General features: G+C 40.8%; 1 protein-coding gene across 5 annotated transcripts in view; it reads left to right on the top strand.

The window, feature by feature from the left end:
* The window catches only part of ebf3a (EBF transcription factor 3a), a 63,531-nt gene that overhangs the window by 9,918 nt on the left and 34,167 nt on the right, over positions 1–19,446 (top strand). The gene's annotated exons all lie outside the window — the stretch shown is intronic.

Here is a 19,446-nt window from a genome sequence, read left to right as displayed (position 1 = left end):
ACTAATTAACCAGGATTTGTATAAAAGTGTCAGACACACAGCAGTCACCTGCATGTGTTAGCTGTGCTCATACACAGGTTGATGGTAATACGGAAATAATCGTTCAGTTACCAACAACTCCGATTAGTTCTTCTTCAAAAACAACAGATTATGACAACGAAGTGTGTTTAAAGATCCAAACGCTCTGAAAGACGAGACGGGACAGTGAGCAGAGCTGAGGGGTCGAACTTAAAAAGTTAGTAAACTCTGAAGATGGACTCCTTCTCCTGGGCTGTGGTCTGCAGGTCAGGGCTTCTTAAAATGACTGTGAGCTGTTCCTGTGGGGTCTTTACCGTACAGCCTAAACCACCTTGAAGCTGCTGTTGTTGTGATTTGGTGCTGGATAAATACGTCTGTAACAGGAAGCGTGGCCCTTTCTCAATTCTCAAGTACGCGAGCACGGACTCGCGATTTGTACAATTGGAACGCCCGCGTACTTGATGATGTCACAGGTCTGGAGGTTTTACTGCCGTCCCCTCTTAATTTAACTGTGAGTAATATGTTATGAAGCTTTAATCACAGCCGAACCGGTTTACTCAGGAACAAATAAAACACTGAAATAAACCAAACATTAACATTTAGAAGCGATCTAAGTGACTTTTATATCATGTTTAACCTCAGTAGTGAAATCTCTATTAATAAAAATAGTGTACATGAATATCTTAATAAAAACTAGAAAAATTTGCATTTCCTGCGAAAATGCTGTGTGGATGCCTTAACGCTGAAGATGTCTGCTGAAAAAAGCTGAAAAAGAAAAACAAAAAACATTGCCCTGAGCAGGATTCGAACCTGGCCCTTCTGGTCTAAAGGCGGCAATTCAACTCACTGCACCAAACTCATTCACACAAGGAAGAGGTGGAGAGAGTGACAATTGTGGTGAAATTAGCAGAAGCTGCTTAGAATTGTGCTGATAAGAGGTGAAAAAGCTAAACATTTGGCAGAAAAGAGGTGAATCAGAAGAATTTCTGCTGAAAAGAGGCAAAGAAGCAAAAAGATGAGCTGAAAAGAGGTATAGAAGCAGAAGTACTTGCTGAAGATGGCTGTATGTGTAATGACACACTGGAGAGCAGTGACACACAAGAAAGCAGGGCACATGTGTAGCAACTGTCACAGGTAGGATTCAAACCTCTGCCACCGGGTCTCACGGCAGATGCCCTACCCTCTGAGCCAAATGAGTTCTGGTCACAAGCAAAGATATGATGAGAGGGACAATGTGCACTGTGGAGCAGAAGCTCAAATTAGCAGAAAAGAGGTGAAGAGGAAGAACTTTGTTGTGAAATGAGGTAAAGAAACTGAAATTTGTGCTTAAAACAAGTGAAAAAGCTGAACTCTGAAATCCTGCTAAAACAGCAGAAGAGGCTGACATTTTTCAGCTACTCATTGAGCCAAACTGGTTCTCACGTAACTGAAAAAAGGTGGAAAAGCTTACAATTCTAATGAAAACAGCAGAAGAGGCTGAGATTTGTGCTGATAAGAGGTGAAAATGCTGAACCAATCAGAGGTACTGCTTCTGTCTGCTTCATCAGGCTGTGTACTTGTATGTATTTCTGCCATAGACTGTTAACAAGAATGTGAGGTCCATATTAGAAAAGCTGCTAAAATCATAAAACTTTGCAGAATTGTAATAAATTATCAATATGAATTACCGGTCTGTGATAGTGTATAAATTTGTACTCAAAAACTAGGTGGGATAGAAGCATAATTCTTGCACTGGGTGAATCAGCGGACTTTGGTGTACTTTGACTACGATTTACATAGCTCTTTGTATCTCCGTCGCGGAGACATGACGAGAGAAGAAATGGCTTAATTTTCGGAGTTTGAAAAATGAGAGGAGGACAGATTTCCACCCCTCAAACATGTTTTTGCAGAAACACTGTAATTCCGCTTAAATAGTATGAAATAGCAGTAATACTATGATTTGGCAGAAATACTACTTTTTAGCACAAATACTATTGTACAGAATGGTGTACGTCAGTTTAATGCTGGGTGGTGCTGCAATAGTAACTATCCTCGGTCAGAAGGAGAGGCTGACATCCAGAGATTAGATTACCACAGGTGGAGTTTATTGGCGGTCAGATGGATGGTACAGGGAGGCATGGCATACAGTAGGAGGATGTGGAGAGGTGATATGGTGTGGTTTCTATGATTAAGAACACTGGCAACAAATTCCTCCACTACAAATCAGTCTGATACCACTTCTTACAGGGTTCACGTTTACTAAGGCACTACCCAAAAGGCGCCACAAGAGGGCACTCCAACACAAGAGATGACCTATTTACACTGTAAACACCCCCTACTTAGCCACTACATACTACAGTGATATTACAGTATACAAATTCACACAAATACTATGATTTGGCAGAAATACTATGACTTAGTAGTAATACTATAACATAACAGTTCAATGTTCTTGCACAAATACCACAATATGGCAGAAATACTATGTTTTAGCATAAATACTGTGATTTGGTATAAATACTACGATTTGGCACACATACTATATTCCGCAGATACACTATAACATAACAGATATTCTACGACTTAGTAGTAATACTATAACATAACAGAATTATTAATTGGGCACAAATACCACAATTTGGCAAAAATACTATGATTGGGTACAAATACTATGATTTGGCAATAATACTGCATTTTAACACAACTACTGAGATTTGATTGAAATACTATGATTTTGAAGAAATACTATTACTCCATACAAATACGATGCTTTGGGACAAATACTATGTTTTGGTTCCAATACTATGATGTGCAACAAATACTATGATTTGGCACAAGTACTATGATTTAGTACAAATACTATGATTTGGCAGAAATACTATGCCTTAGTAGTAATACTATAACATAAGGGATATACTATGGTTTTGCAGACATACTATGTTTTTGCACAAATACCATGATTTGGCACAAATGCTATGATTTACTAGAAATACTATGAATGGGTACAAATACTATGATTTTGCAATAATACTGCGTTTTAACAACAACTACTGAGATTAGATTGAAATACTATGATTTAGAAGAAATACTATGACTCCATACAAATACGATGCTTTGGCACAAATACTATGATTTGGCACAAGTACTATCATTTAGTACAAATAATGTGATTGGGCAGAAGTACTATGTTTCAGTACAAATACTATGATTTGGCAGGAATACTCTGATTTAGCAGAAATACTATGTTTTAATAGAAATACTATCTTTTGGCAGAAATTCCTGCTAAAAAGGACTATTTCTGCTTTTTAGCAGAAATACTGTAATTTGGCATAAATACTATAATTTGGTATAAATACTGTGATTTGGCACATATAATATATTCAGCACATATACTATAACATAACAGAAATATTATGATTTGGCCCCAAAACCATGATTTTGCACAAATACCATGATTTGGCAAATATACTATGATTTTTCAAAAAATACTATGATTTAGCAGAAGTACTAAGATGTAGTAGAAGTACTTTGCTTTAGCAGAAATACTATGATTGAGGAGTAATACCTAAACATAGGAGAAATATTGATACACAGACACACATACACAGACAGTAAAGGGAACAGGAGCTGTTGAGAGTCTGGGCTTGGTATATGTAGGTCAGTTAAATTAGCTGCACCTGCTGTAGTCAGCCCTTACACACGCAGACACAGAGAGAGGTGTGAGTTTTCTTCAGTGTATTTCTGACATTCAGGATTCCCCTCGAACAAATGGCCATAATTTCCTAACCGTAGAGGCTAGAACGGTCATTCAGACATTGTTTTGTTCAGAAGAGATGGGGGAATCTTCAGGTCTTCATAATTCAGAGATAAAATATAAATTATTAAAGATATATGACTTGTAATACACTGTAACTGAGTAGAGGCGAAGCAAAAACTGCCTTGACTTGCTCTCAAACAACCTTTGGTAACTCTAAATCTATATGGAGCATCAAAATCATTCTTTCACCATAAGAAACAGCAGGCTTTGGTGAACAGTCATGGAAATTTTCAGGGCTCTGTGGAAATCCATCAAAAAGATATGATGAGAGAAAAAAGTGACTCATTTCCAGAATTTGAAATCTGATGAAATCTGAGCGAGGGACAAATTTCCTACCCTCAAACAAGTCTAACTCATCTCAGAACGGTAATAGGTGAGAAAATAATTCTTGAATTGTGAGCATCAGGAGTGTCTGAAGATATACCGGGACAAGCCTCATGTCTTAACTTCGCTTCGTTAAGAAGATATGACAATTTGAAAATGCCTCTCATTAGAGAAAACCAGCGGTGATTTTGAACAAACTCTCCATTGAGTTTATATGGAGAGTTTTCTGACTTTGTGTTACTCTGAGGAGATTTGCAAAATAACTATGAGTCCCACAACAATGATAGGGACATTTTCTGAAAGCCAGCAAAAATACCTACGTTTTGGTGTATAATCTGTGGGGCTTGAGTGGAAATTGAGCGAGTAGCAAGAAGTTGTTTGGACATGAAGAGAAAATTCAAACAGTTTCACTGTCCCCTCTGAGTTAATTGCATAGCAACCATAGCAACGCATGTATTTTCTGAAAAATCACAATTTTGCAACTGAAGACTTAAAGAGAGATAAGATGAAAACAGTAGAAGATCTGAAAAAGCTGAATCATACAGGAATAGCCCAATCATTTGAGAACGTTTTAAAGTTTGAATGGAGTTTCTAGGTGAAAGTATGAGGCAGTAGTTAAGTTTCAAAGACAAGAAAGTTTTAGCAGAATTGTGGAAGTTTCCCATTCATTTCAATGGGACAAATTAAAGGAAAAAAGTGTAATATTTTAAAAAGTATAATAGTAATAAACACCAAAAGTCATAGCCGGCATAAGCAGAAAGAGCAGAACAGTTTAGAGTTTGAACAGTGAAAATAGCACAAAAATTGTGGAAGTAGATCCACGGCGAAAAGTGTACGGAAACACCCGGAATAATAAAGAATAAAGAGAAACAGGAACTCAATAGTGTGGATGCCTATTAAGGCATCCACACAACAAGCAGGTGAGATGTTAGAACGCTTCTATTTTTATTGTAGTGGACACTCAATACAATAGACAGCTGCTGGGGTTTGTTTAACCTGAGCAGCGAAAAGACCGCGGGGGGGTTGGAAACGATGTGCCGGGAGTCCGCTGTTCTCGCCGGCTCTAATAATCCTCGACCTCGCTGTCTGCTGTGGAGCCGGCGGGTCACAGACGTCTCCGAAAACGTCGGAGCGCGTTTGGAAATATGTGACATCTTGATAAACTGAGCAGATATTTGAAGTTCACACAGCTACATTCTCGCTTGAAAAGAACTTAAAAGTTTATTTTGTGACCCAGAAAGAGGAATATGTAAGTTTTAGCCCCGCTCGTCCGCCATTGCCGTGTTTGAGTTTTGGACGAAATGCATTCTGGGATATTTAGCTGTACCAAGTCCACACAAGTCACCACCGATGCATGCTCGATAAAACGGGCGGAGCGAGAACACATCCGGGACTTTTTCACGTTCTCGGCTTGATGCGTACTTCGAATTGGAGCAGTACTTGGTCTCCGACTGATGACGTATCACGAGTACACGAGAACGCAAGTACGCATATTGAGAAAGGCCCCGTGATTCAAACACAGAGGAAGGGGCGGAGCAAACAGAAAGCATGAGTCAAACACAGAGGAAGGGGCGGAGCAGTTTGTTGGATCAGACGAGCCACTCAGAGATGAAACTAATCATATGACTGATGATATAAACAAACACGTTTGTTATCCAACATACGAGCCTCGACTCACTCTCACTGTGTGTGTCTGTCGGTGTGTGTGCGCTGCCCCTGTCAGGAGTTAGAGGTGACGTATTGATCGTCTTGTTCATCATTAGACATCAGACGCTGTGATCGAGGAGACGCTCACTGACTTTACAACTAAATCTCTCCTCTCCCCTTTATCCTCACAAACTGCTCCTCCTCCTCACCTCCTCTTCACCCCTTCGTCTCCTGCAGTACTTGGAGAGTCTTCCTCTCATCTTTGTCTTCATCGTTTCTCCTTTTCTGTCCTCCTTTGCTGTTACGAGGATACAGATTCAGGGGAGACAGACCTGCTCCCTCTAATTGCTTTTTAACAGGTGTCTCCTCCTGCGTGTGTGTGAGTGTGTGAGTATTGATCATCAGTAAGTGTTGCCGGTAGAGACACGTCCCTATTGATTATCAATTAAAAAAACAGATGTGTGTGGTTTCATGGCTGCGCCTCACACACTCTGTTGGTATTTCAGGATTCAGCTTTACGTTGCATCAGACAGGCTAATTAGGTACAACGCTCTCTCTCTCTCACACACACACACACACACACACGCGCACACACACACACACACACACTCACACACACACACACACACACACACTCACACACACACACACACACACACACACTCACACACACACACACACACACACACACACACACTCACACACACACACACTCACACACACACACACACACACACACACACACACACACACACACACACTCACACTCACACACACACACACACACTCACACACACACACACACACTCACACACACACACACACACACACACACACTCACACACACACACTCACACACACACACACACACTCACACACACACACTCACACTCACACACACACACTCACACACACACACACACACTCACACACACACACACACACACACACACACACACACAGTCAGAGGGACGTTTCTTTGCTTCATTTTGTGTTTTGCTGTTTGAGTTTTAAGTTTTAACGAGCCGTCTCTCACGGCGGCGAGGGTTTTACCTCCTCTGATGTCACTTCTGCCAGCTGCACACGGAGAGGAAGAATTGGGAATCTGCTGCTGTTGTGGTTGCTGGTTGGTTTTGGTTGGAGGGTTAGGGGATGTTTCCACTGCATCTTGTCACTTCTGGTCTCACAGGTTTGATTTTTATTGACCTCGGTTTTCAATTTTCATTTTCCTATTTTGGAAACGTTTGGAGTGTTTGGTTCACTGTAAACACGTAAAACCATCATACGTACATTAACCTGCTAAGACCCGAACTCTTTCATGGCACGCAATTTTAATTTCTCTTTGCTATTTGGGCTGATTGGGACCTGATGAATGTAAAGACAAAGAATTACCAAATATTTTTTTACCTGATTTTTGTTTCTAAGAAAAATGAGAGCCACATATGAGGACATTCGTATACAATTTTGATAGAACAGTGGCAGCATAATGTCCTCGTAAGTGGACATCAGGCCCTTGTAGAGCAAAATTGAGTATTTTGGTCTAAATAACCCAAAATGTGATGTCCACATATGTGGACGCAGGTCCTGGGAGGTTAAATCTTAGAAATTCAACAAGTTGCTGCACAAATCTATTTTGTTATGGTCAGCTGATAAATCAAAACTTCCATCTTGAATCAGCTGATTTCCAGAACATTTTCTGTTCCAATTTGCATAAAAATACTTTTACAGATGTTTATTGAAAAACTGCCACCTTCACACAGTTGTCACGGTTACATGTCTGAGGCAAAGTTTGAACATAATCTCAAAAACTATTAAAGATCAAAGTGTGAAATTTTCAGTGATCTTTGTTACCATCAAAATAAATCAGGACACAGATGCATAAAAAGATCTCGGATAATTCATGATGAATATATGTATTTTTAGAGATTTAGATGATATTTGTGTCCTAACTTTCACATTCTGTGGTATTGTTATGTCACTTCCTGTGAAGGTCCTCATCCCTCCTCTCTTCTTAAATTTCCTCTTCTGAATTTTAACAAGAGGGGACTTCATGAAAACAGAACACCTGCCGAGACCCTGCTGACATTTCATTGGTCCATGTGCAGAGCTGGTGTGTGATTGGTCAGAGCCCGTGCTGCTAAACGTTAGTGCTCAGAATATTTAAACATACTACTTCTTACAAAGAACATGGCGCCTGTTCTGGGTGGTGAACGTGTTCATGGACAGCAGAGGAATCAGAGATCCCAGCCTGGTCCAGCTGTTAATAACCTCCTCCTGTGATGAAGAACAGAGGAGGAGGAGCTGTCTGTTTTCATTTACCGTGAACAGAGAGTTGATGGACTCCTCATTATCTCATTTAATTACCTCCTCCTCTGTACAGTCTGAACACTGAGGTGTGTGTGTGTGTGTGTGTGTGTGTGTGTGTGTGTGTGTGTGTGTGTGTGTGTGTGTGTGTGTGTGTGTGTGTGTGTGTGTGTGTGTATGTGTGTGTGTGTGTGTATGTGTGTGTGTGTGTGTGTGTGTGTGTGTGTGTGTGTGTGTGTGTGTGTGTGTGTGTGTGTGTGTGTGTGTGTGTGTGTGTGTGTGTGTGTGTGTGTGTGTGTGTGTGTGTGTGTGTATGTGTGTGTGTGTGTGTGTGTGTGTGTGTGTGTGTGTGTGTGTGTGTGTGTGTGTGTGTGTGTGTGAGTGATTGACAGCTGACATTAAGTTGTTTAGCAGTAAAATGTCAGAGTCTGAATATTCCTGCTGCTCTGTTTGACCCCGTCTGTCTGCCGTAGGAGGACCTGCAGACTCTTCGGGATAAATCAGATTTCTGTCAGATGACAAACATCACTCTGTGTTTCTGATCCACGGCAGGTTTCATTCTGTGTTAGTGCGACTGGACCAGGATCCAGCTGAAGAGTAGAAACTCATAGTGCAGGGGTGTCGAACTCCAGGCCTCGAGGGCCGGTGTCCTGCAGGTTGTAGATCTCACCCTGGGTCAGCACACCTGTATCACATGATTAGTTCATTACCAGGCCTCTGGAGAACTTCAAGACATGTTGACGAGGTCATTTAGCCATTTAAATCAGCTGTGTTGCATCAAGGACACGTCTAAACCCTGCAGGACACCGGCCCTCGAGGCCTGGAGTTTGAAACCTGTGTCATAGTGGAAATTGTGGTTTCCTCACTGAGATGAGAAACTTGTGAGTTTCCTTCAGAATTTTTCCGCTGTCGAGAAACGTGACACTGACTTTACATTAGATTTGAACACAGCTGCGACACATCTGGATTGCGTCTCATCTCCTTGACCTGAATGGACTGAATGTTCACTGCTGTGTGTGTGTGTGTGTGTGTGTGTGTGTGTGTGTGTGTGTGTGTGTTGTAACAGCTGGTACTCAGTTCTTCAGCCTGTGATGCCATCTGACACTGAAACACACACGACTCCTTATCAGTGTGCAAATCACACATTCTGTCTCTGACTATAAAAAAGCAATCTGTGTGTGTGTGTGTGTGTGTGTGATAGAGAGTCATAATAGCTGTTAATTAGCTCAATGTTCAAACCAGCCGCAGATGCTAATTAGGAAAAACCTGTCCAGCATTTGGTGATAATTAGAGCGACAGGCCCAAACACATCTGACCACACACACACACACACACACACACACACACACACACACACACACACACACACACACACACACACACACACACACAGAGTACAGTTCAGCTTTAAAACAGTTGAGACAGAGATGCACAAATCGTCATTAAACACCTAAAATTAAAGTGAAAATAACAACATTTGAAATGTGATTGCTCGGGAAAACAATTCAGCAATTTTACAAACATAATTAAGAAATAGTGACTCCATAATTTGCTGGATCTTGGTCGATGTTATTTTTGACATTGCCGGACGTTGCTGGATGTGATAAGACACATGTTGACCTGTTGTCTTTGGACTATTTTCCATAAAAATAGCCTTTGTATGATTTGTAAATTATTGCAACCTCATTCTTTTATCTCTTTTCCTTTTTACAAACATTGATCCCAATCAGAGTTGATAAGATGTCAAAAAGAAGGAAAAGCCAGAGTCTTGAGATTACATTTAATTGAACAAGCAGAGCAGTTAACGCCACATAAACAAACAGACAGCAGTTGGGCTGAGAATCGATAAGTTTCCATAATGAATCGCTTATGGATTCAGTTCCTTTTCGCTTCCCGTACCAATTCTCACTGGCTCCACTTTTAGCCACCACCATCTCTAAGCAGCATATCAAAGACATTACATTCATGCACATTAATTACATGCTGAGTGATCAAATGTTTGTGCATGTTGGAGGTGTTTCCCTCTTTGCTGTGATCAGTTTTGGGTCATTACTCAAAAATGTAATTATTACAATATTACACAGAACACTTTTCTTAAAAGTAATGCAGTACGTTACCTAATTACACCCAGGAGAAAGACATTCATTATACTACTCGTTACATTACTTTCATGTTACTCTGTAAAATGATCTGAAACACACCGTCTCATAATCACCAGTTCACCATCTGAACCTGCAGGCTACAGGGGACACGCGTGATCTTTCTCCAAGTATTTATGTATGAGCATAAAGTCGACAGCACAAATCAAAGATGGAAACCAGCACAAAGAGACTTTAAAGTGATTCTGCTTTAGAAACATGAACAGGTAGAAACGGAGGCTGCAGCCTGACTGCTCATCAGTTTCTTACCTCTTGAAATTCAGCAGCAGCTCACGTTATCATGGTGCTGGTCTGGGGTCAGCATTTACTCAGCTTAACGTCACTCTGGGCTCTTGGCTAACTTAGTGTTAGCATGCTGTCTGTGTAGTTGTTTCTGTTCTGGAGCAGTCGTCACTCTATCGTCTCATCTTTTGTGTAATAAAAATATAACATCCATGTCGATGCTGGAGACTGCGGCGCTATTTTCTTCCACCGACACAGAACTGAAATCAGCTGATTCAGGATCAATAAGCTGGCTCGGTAGGCAGACTAACAACTCCACGGAATTAGACTACCGAGAACCAGCTCTCTACAAGAACTGTTCTCGAGTCCATCCCTAACAGCAGTCGATGTGTGACAGTGGTTAAATTTAGACTGGTCTTATATAAACTGTGCCTGCAGCCCGACACAGCAGCAGACTACAAGACGACAGCAGGTTCTGGGGTTAGGGTGTGGATGCTGCTCGTTCTGCTGGTGTGTTTTTGTCATGCAGCTTGTTGGGGATCATGTTCTAATTAAAACTGACATAAAGAACATGAATAAAACATGCAGAAAGTGCTGGTACAACACGCTAACAAACGCTCTGACAGCACTTAGTAAACACTCCAAGGACGCATCAACAACAACTGAGATAAATAAACAGGAAGATGAAGAGAGAACAAGACAAGGACACAGTCACAGCTCACTGGGAACACGCTAAGAACATGCAGAGCACTATGTTGCTGCCTGACTGCTTCTCTAGTTTCCAATTACAACAAAAGTCAGAGGTCGAGTGAAGCGGATTCATCAGGCTAATCGCGTGGTGTTGTTTCCTGTTGCTGCTGACCCTTGAGGTCGCAGACACACTCAGTCTCAGAATCGTCTCTAGAAACAAGCACTCGTTCCTCTGTACGCTCTTTTTAAAACGACACAGGTGACCGCTCTGTTCAGACTGGCCCAAGCTGGATGGATGAATACCTTTGCAGGCTGATGATCAGTGTTTAAGTCTTTGGTTGTAGAGTCAGGGTCAGCATATCTGTTGCTCGATGTGTACTAGCAAAGATCACAAAGGTAACAAAGGTATGTCAAAAATGAGCAAAGCTCTATGATACTGAACATGTTTTACAAACAGAAAGCAGCAGAACGGACTCACTGTCCTATTGTGGTACTTAAATTGAAACCCTCAGATTAACGTGAAGTTGTGGAGCTTCCTCTGAGCAGCTGGACTCAGGCTGAACAGAATGAAGATCAGACGGCTGACGGTTGGCGTTTATTTCTAAGAGAAACGTGAACGTTCAGCAGGTCGTCGGGTAAACGCTGAGCTGTTAGTGAGCTGCTGCTTCTGTCTGTTGACAGTCTGCGGATGCTGGCTGGTTATGATCGAATACACTGACTGACGATTGGTTGCCCCTCTTCTCTGTGACTTAGCCCCTCCTTTATGCTACCTGCCCGCTGCTATTTAATATCCAGCAGCTGTTTCCTATTTAATCTCTGTGAAGCCTTACTGCTTATTAAAGTATATTACTGCCCATAAATCGGGGGTCTCAAACTTAAATGAGCCGGGGGCCACTGTCGTCTCATTGGACAGATAGTGTTCAAGTAGTACCAAACAAACAAACAAGAAAACACGCACACATATTTCCTAAAATATTTTGCTTGTTTTTTAAGCGTCAAATAGACAAAACTGCAAATGCGAGCACAGATTGAAGCCTGTCGTTGGTCCTCTCTGTCTGTGCACGTGGCAGCTCGAGTTTGTGACTCTGTCACTGAACTAACACAGCCAGTCCCTCAGCATGTTTGTACTCTCTGCTCATATTCAGTCATTTTTGGCTCTTTAAAGAACTCATTTGACCAAAAACGTCACTTCAAGCGACAAACTGCTTTATATTCCTTCATGTCAATACAGCCCCTGGGCCGCTGCCACAAACCTCTCCAGTTTCTAACTATATCTCGAGGCGTCGTTTCCTTGAAGTATGTCAGATCTGAGAATGAAACCACACAAAACCTTCAGACAGTTTTTTCTATGTTGGTGCCATAAGTCTGTGAATCAGCAGAGAGGCGGCTCTGCTCTGACCCTGTGGGCTCGCTCAGGTTCACGCTCGTGTACTGAGCTGATCTCAGTGAACATAAATCTGTGTTGATGTTTTTGATTCTTTGCCTTTGTACCGACTCTAGTTTCTAAACAAAGGCAGGCAATACAAACTCAGCAGTCATTACTTCACCGTATAATTTTGACTTTAAACAACTGCACAGGCGAACTCCAGCGCTCCTGGAAATCGGACTCTGTCGCAGTATTCATTTAGATTTTTGATATGTGCCTCTGCAGCGTGTTTGATCTTCTCCTGTTGGTGTGAAGACAACATGTTTGTCTTTATTTATGAGAACTGATAAAAAGATGATTGTGTGCAGAGAAACAGGTGAAGAGTGTGAACAGAGGTGATGAAGAGTGTTTAAAGGCAGCAGCTGCTTTAAAGCAAAGATGAACCTGAGAGAGAGCAGCGCAAATGACTCGCATCAGATTAACAGACAGAGCTGCCAGCAGCATGTAAATCACACACACACACACACACACACACACACACACACACACACACACACACACACACACACACACACACACACAGGGAGGCAGTACATTACCGTCAGTATAATTCGTCCTCACTCTGCGACTACATTTTCTACCTCATAGAGCATATTAACTCCAACACAGTGTGTGTGTCTGTGTGTGTGTCTGTGTGTGTGTCTGTGTGTGTGTCTGTGTGTGTGTGTTCCCAGTGTCAGTGTGTGTTTGACTTCTATTCTTCGTGGAGATAAATTTACGGTGCGTCCTAATTTGCTGCACGTAAATATGAACTAGTGTGTGTGTGTGTGTGTGTGTGTGTGTGTGTGTGTGTGTCAGGTCTTCTCTGCTTATCACATAACAAATTGAAAGCTTAATCTGTGCTGTGTGTAGATTTATGACCTCGATCGCTGGCGAGGAAATACTCAGGGAAACGCAGAAGACGAGGAGGAGGAGGGTGGAGACGGATGGAGCGTGTGTGTCTGAAGATAAGAGCACGATCAGCTGAGACCGCACAGCGATAAGACCGTGTACGAGCAGCCGATCAGAGGTCAGAGGTCGCGCTGACAGGCAGAGGTTATCTTCAGACAAACATAAGCAGGACTTCCTGCTGAGAGAGGAGCAGGAAACAAAAATAACTGTGGTAACCATGGCGATAAGGGTAAACGGTAAACGGACTGGTTCTTATAGAGCGCTTTTCTACTCTTCTGAGCACTCAAAGCGCTTTACACAACTTGTGCATTCACCCATTCACACAAGCACATTGTTCTAAGTGCTTTCTAAGAAGCATTCACACACATTCATACTCCGATGGATGCATCGGAGAGCAATTTGGGGTTAGTATCTTGTCCAAGGATATTTGGCATGCAGACTAGGGGAAGCCAGGAATTGAACCACCAACCTTCCGACCTGCGCTACCGCCTGAGCTACAGGCGGTAGCGCAGGTCATAACCACGGCGTTCTTATTGTACCCACGTGGTTTCTGCATTGGCGTTCACATCTCTACGCCACCTGTGTCAGCGGCCAGCAGAGCCGGTGGTCGGAGCGTGACTCGTGTCCCACGCTGGAGTAAACCTGTTAACATCCATGAATCAGCCGCGCGGCGTCCACGGCTTTTTCAGCCGTGTGTTAAATATGGAGATTTTCCTGTTAACGCTTTATGATACAGCCCAGGACCGAGGGTGCAATTCCTCTCTGATTAAATCTAGTTGTATTTTATTTGAAATTATAATTTCATTATATTTGCCTTCAAAGGTAGACAGACCTTAAAAATGAGCTAACCACGAGGTTCACAGGAAACAAAGACAGAACGATGCTGTCATGGTAACTTTCTTACATCAGAAACATGTTTGTACTTTTTGAGTAAATTAATCCTCGCGTTTCATATTTTTAAATTTTATTTAAAATTCATTATGGTGACGAGCACGATGGATGTTCTTATTATTCAACTCTGCTTTTATTAAATTATTATGTGACCTCCAGTGATGAAGTCTAATGTCTCTGACAGACTCTTGGTCGCCGGCCGACCTTGTTAGGGTAGTGAGGGTTAACATCTAACCTTTATTTTCGCCGTTTGAAGCAGCAGCACGCACCTGAAAAACTAAACCGACAGGAAACATCTGAACTCCTGCACGTGTGTAGAAAACTTACCGTGGTTACTGATGGATGATGCTGTGTGAATCTCTCAGTATCAACCTGCGGTCGAGCCTCGTGTTGAGGCATTTCTTCTTTATGAACTTCATGATTCTAAATCGTTTCCTTGATCTAAAGTCACTTCTCACATCAAACAGCTGAGATGTTCACCTGTTCAGATGTGCAGTCAGTCTTTCATGCTGATTATTGACTCAAAGTGTAAAAGTGATTTCAGTCGGCGGTGCTGAACTTCGTTTGGAAAAGAAAGCTCAATTTGTTTACAGAACATCTGCTCAGAGTGTGTGTGTGTGTGTGTGTTTGTGTGTGTGTGTTTGTGTGTGTGTGTGTGTGTGTGTGTTTGTGTGTGTGTGTTTGTGTGTGTGTGTTTGTGTGTGTGTGTTTGTGTGTGTGTGTTTGTGTGTGTGTGTGCGTGTGTGTGTGTGTGTGTGTGTGTGTGTGTGTGCCACTGTCAGCACTTTGTCCTTCTGTAGGCTCATTAGAGACAAGCTGCAAGGAATGCTGGGTAATCAATACTGCTGAGACCCTTAGAGACCAGACACATCGCCTTAGAGCGAGTTCTGTCTTTTTTGTCCTTCTATGTGTGTGCGTGTTTACAACCCGTTACCGTGGAAACCGCTGTGATGCTGTAGCACTGACCCTCCACACGCACCCGTCCGGACAGCTGGCATCACAGTATTTTGTAAAACTGTAGAAAGCAGAGACGGTGTTTCTGAACATGGGACCTGAGCAGGCCGGTGGGGCTGAGGGGAGGAGACGCTGGCGTTGGGGTTGGAGTGCGGATGCAGCTGTAGTCTCGGCTCTTTGTCTTCTCTCCTTCATCCCTCCGTCTCTCCTGGGAGAGGATGACAGCGGAGGAGGAGAGAGGGAGGGAGTGCTCAGGGTTACAGCTGACAGGATGACAGAGAGCGCGTCCTTTGGATTTACCCACTGTAAGACACACAGACACAAACATCCTGAGCCGGAGTAAATATGTCATCCACCCTCTGAAACATAGGACGCATCTGTGAACTCTGATTGGTCAGCAGCTGTCTGTTAAAACCAAACTCGTCCTAAAGCCAGTAATAAGCTGTGGTTGAACACTTTAAATGTTTTAGTGTGACATCTAAAATATTCACACGTGCTTCAGACAGTTTCATGTTTTGTTCTCCAACATTAAACACGTCCGTGAATCTGTCTTACCACACTAAACAAACCTGGACCAATCAGGAGAAAGCACAGGTAACTTCAGGCATGTTTTATGCATGACACCAGTGATTGGATTAGCGGAACAGGTTTTACTCCGTCACCTTCCAAGGTTCTCTACAACAATCTCAACCTGTGTTTCATAGAGGATGACCTGATATTAAAAGAACGTCATAGAAACACAGACTGAGTAACTTCAATCACTTTTTGTTTAAAACCACAAACTCATGGATGTACCTGCACTGTACAAAGGGACAGAGACCATTGTTATGCAACTTTTCTTGAATAAAAGCTGTTTAAATGAGACAACAAGAAAAGAAAAATCAGACGAACTAAGTTCAGTTCATTTTTATTTCAAACATTTCAAACGTGCTTTCACAATCATTACAAAATATCATTCCATTATCTGTTTGAAAAGGAGCAGAAGTATTTACTTATTTGTCCCCACCCCCTCAAGTTTGACCTCTCATTCATTTATTTTCTATTTAGTCTTAAATTAAACAAACAACATGTGAAACAAAAGTAAAGCAAAACAAACATACAGAAATCAAAAACAAGAAATAATCAAGCCCCACCACAGTACAGTTTCTTTCATATGAAAAAGACACAATGTGTAAATTTGCAGATTCACAAGTTATGGAAAAACAAACAAACAAACAAACAAACAAACAAAAAACCAAAAAGAACAACAACACCATTACCAGCAACATCACCGTCCTGGTTTAACCCAGTTTTATGTTTTTACTGTCTTTTATTTCTTCAGTTAGTCTGCTCCATAATTTAACTCCTGCAACTGAGATAGACATCGTTCTTAAAGTTGTTCTAGCACTTTGTATTTTTAAATTCCACTTCCTTCTTAAGTTATACCCACCGTCTCTTTCTATGAACAATTTACAGATTTCTTTTGGAAGCAATTTATTTCTTACTTTATGTATTATTTGCGCTGTTTTAAGCTTCACCAACTCTTGGAATTTAAAAGCTTGCATTTTGACAAAGAGTGCATTTGTATTATTAATCCTTTATTTATCCAGGTAAAAAATCTCATTGAGATTAAAAATCTCATTTCCAAGAGAGACCTGGCATCATAGCAACAAAAGTCACATACCACATAGGTATATAACATTTAAAACAAATACAATATCCCATACAAACATGTGTAAAATATACAATAACAGATCAATGGTCCCTGTACCCACATTATTATTAATCTGATGGCCCTTTTCTGTATTATAGTTATTGTTTGTGTGTTACTCTTGTATGTTTCCCCAGACCTCGACACAGTAGCTCATATACAGCAGTAGTAAAGCACAGTATAACATGTGCAGGGCTTTCTGATCCAACATGTGCTTTGTGTTCCCCACGACGGCCCCGTGCCAGTTTCCCCCGAGCATCAGTGCTGTGTGGCTTCCAGCTCGTGGTCAATGATCACACCAAGATATTTCATTTCATTGACTCTTTCTAAATATACATTGTCAACACATATTACTGCTTTGATGTTTTTCTTTTGCTTTCCAAACAACATAAATCTGGTTTTATCGAGATTCAATGATAATTTATTTATATCAAAGCACTTCTTTAATATCGTTAATTACTGTGTGATCATCCTCAAAACCTGTGGCAACTCCCCACCTGAACACAGTATATTTGTGTCATCTGCAAATATTACAACCTTTAAAATCTGCGATACTCTGCAGATATCATTTAAGTACATAATAAACATTTTTGGACCCAGTACTGAACCTTGAGGTACTCCACAAGCTATATCCATCAAATTAGATTTATATTCATTTATTTGTACATATTGTTGCCTATTCCCTACATAGCTTTTTACCCAGTCCAAAACCACTCCCCTACCCACACCTTTCCAGTTTGTTATTAGAATTTCATGATTAACAGCATCAAACGCCTTTAGATGTAAGAAAACGAGTGCGTACCTCTTATTGTCCACACGTTCTGTTATCTCTTCCATTAAATCTATCAGTGCCAAAGCTGTTGACCTGTTGCTTCTGAACCCAAACTCACTATCTGTCAGTAATTCATATTTTTCCACAAAACTGTCAAATCTTTTTATGAAGAGTTTTTCCAGTATCTTAGAGCAGTGGGAGAGTATTGACACTGGTCTATAGTTTGTAAAGTGATGATCCAGGGTAATCATTATTCCTTGTTTCATTTTTGATTATTCTGTTTAATACATTCCATATATCTCTTGTGTTATCTTTATTGTGTTCTAACCTTTTAATGTAATACTCTCTTTTACAGGATCTCATTATATTAGTTAATTTATTTTTGTAAGTTTTATACTTCCTTTCAGTTTCTATTGTTCTCTTTTTTATGAATTCTCGATATAGGCTATTCTTTGTTTTGCTGGCATTTTGTAGTCCTTTAGTCCTCCATGGTCTTCCTGCATAGTTGTGTTTCCTGTTGATTTCAATTACTGGGCAGTTTTTATCAAGTAATGTATTAAATGTTCTTAAAAATTCTTCGTAAGCTTTATTAACTTCTTTTTGTTCATACACAATATTCCAATCATGCTTTAAAAGTTACTTTCTAAGACAGTTTAACATCTTCTCTGTTCTTATTCTTTTGTAAATAATCTCGTGTCCATCGTTGTTCACTTTATAATGGCAATTATAAGATGCAAAGACTGGTAAATGGTCACTTATATCATTGACTAATAGCCCACTTTTTATATTTTCTTCTATTATATTTGTAAATATATTATCTAATAGAGTCGTGCAGTGAGATGTTATTCTGGTCGGTCTTGTTATCAGCGGAAATAAACCGATGCTGTACATGGAGTCAATAAATTCTGCTGTACTCTTATTATGAGTCAATATTAAGTCCCCACAGATAAACACTCTTTTCTGCTTTATATTTGTAAATAAGTCCTCCATATTATCCTTGAATATCTCAATCTTAGATCCTGGTGTTCTGTAAATACAACTGACAATTAGGTTTTTCCTTTTTTCCATACACTGTTATCAATAACAGTCGTCGTTCTTCCCATTCTTTTGTACTTTAGGTTTTTATCAATGTAAAGTGCCACCCCACCTCCTTTCTTGTTGATCCTGTCTACATGAAGGAATTCATATCCATTTATTTTAAAGTCTTCTTCTTTTCCAGGAGTTATCCAGGTCTCTGATATGGGTGAGGGTTATAAAGCCTACCCTAACCCCATCACCTTGAATGGCTGTTTAAACTGTGTTATGTTTTCTTTGATGGATTGAAAGTTTGCATATAAGCTTTGACTATTAAAGTGAACCATTGTTATACCCTGTTCTACCTTGATTTTCTTTTTAAATTGCTCGTTTGTGTAATAATTGCATTCATTTGTCTTATTGTTAAAGACATTACAATCAGGATCTGTGTTGCTGTCATACATTAATGTCCTATTGTCAATATCTATATGAGTTGTTAGTTGAAAACTGTCAGACATCTGCGTTGGTTGTGCACTTGGACGGTCCCATCATATTTAGCACTGCTTTGCATTCTGACTTATCAGTTTTATCTTTGTAGGTGTGTCATCTCTTTGATGACTAGAACCTGCTCTGGTCTTCCATTTAACT

The sequence above is a fragment of the Astatotilapia calliptera genome, chromosome 8, assembly GCF_900246225.1.
Source record: "Astatotilapia calliptera chromosome 8, fAstCal1.2, whole genome shotgun sequence".
Lineage (NCBI taxonomy): Eukaryota > Metazoa > Chordata > Actinopteri > Cichliformes > Cichlidae > Astatotilapia > Astatotilapia calliptera.
Note: the sequence above shows the minus strand (reverse complement) of the source record. Positions and strands in the feature narration are given on the sequence as shown.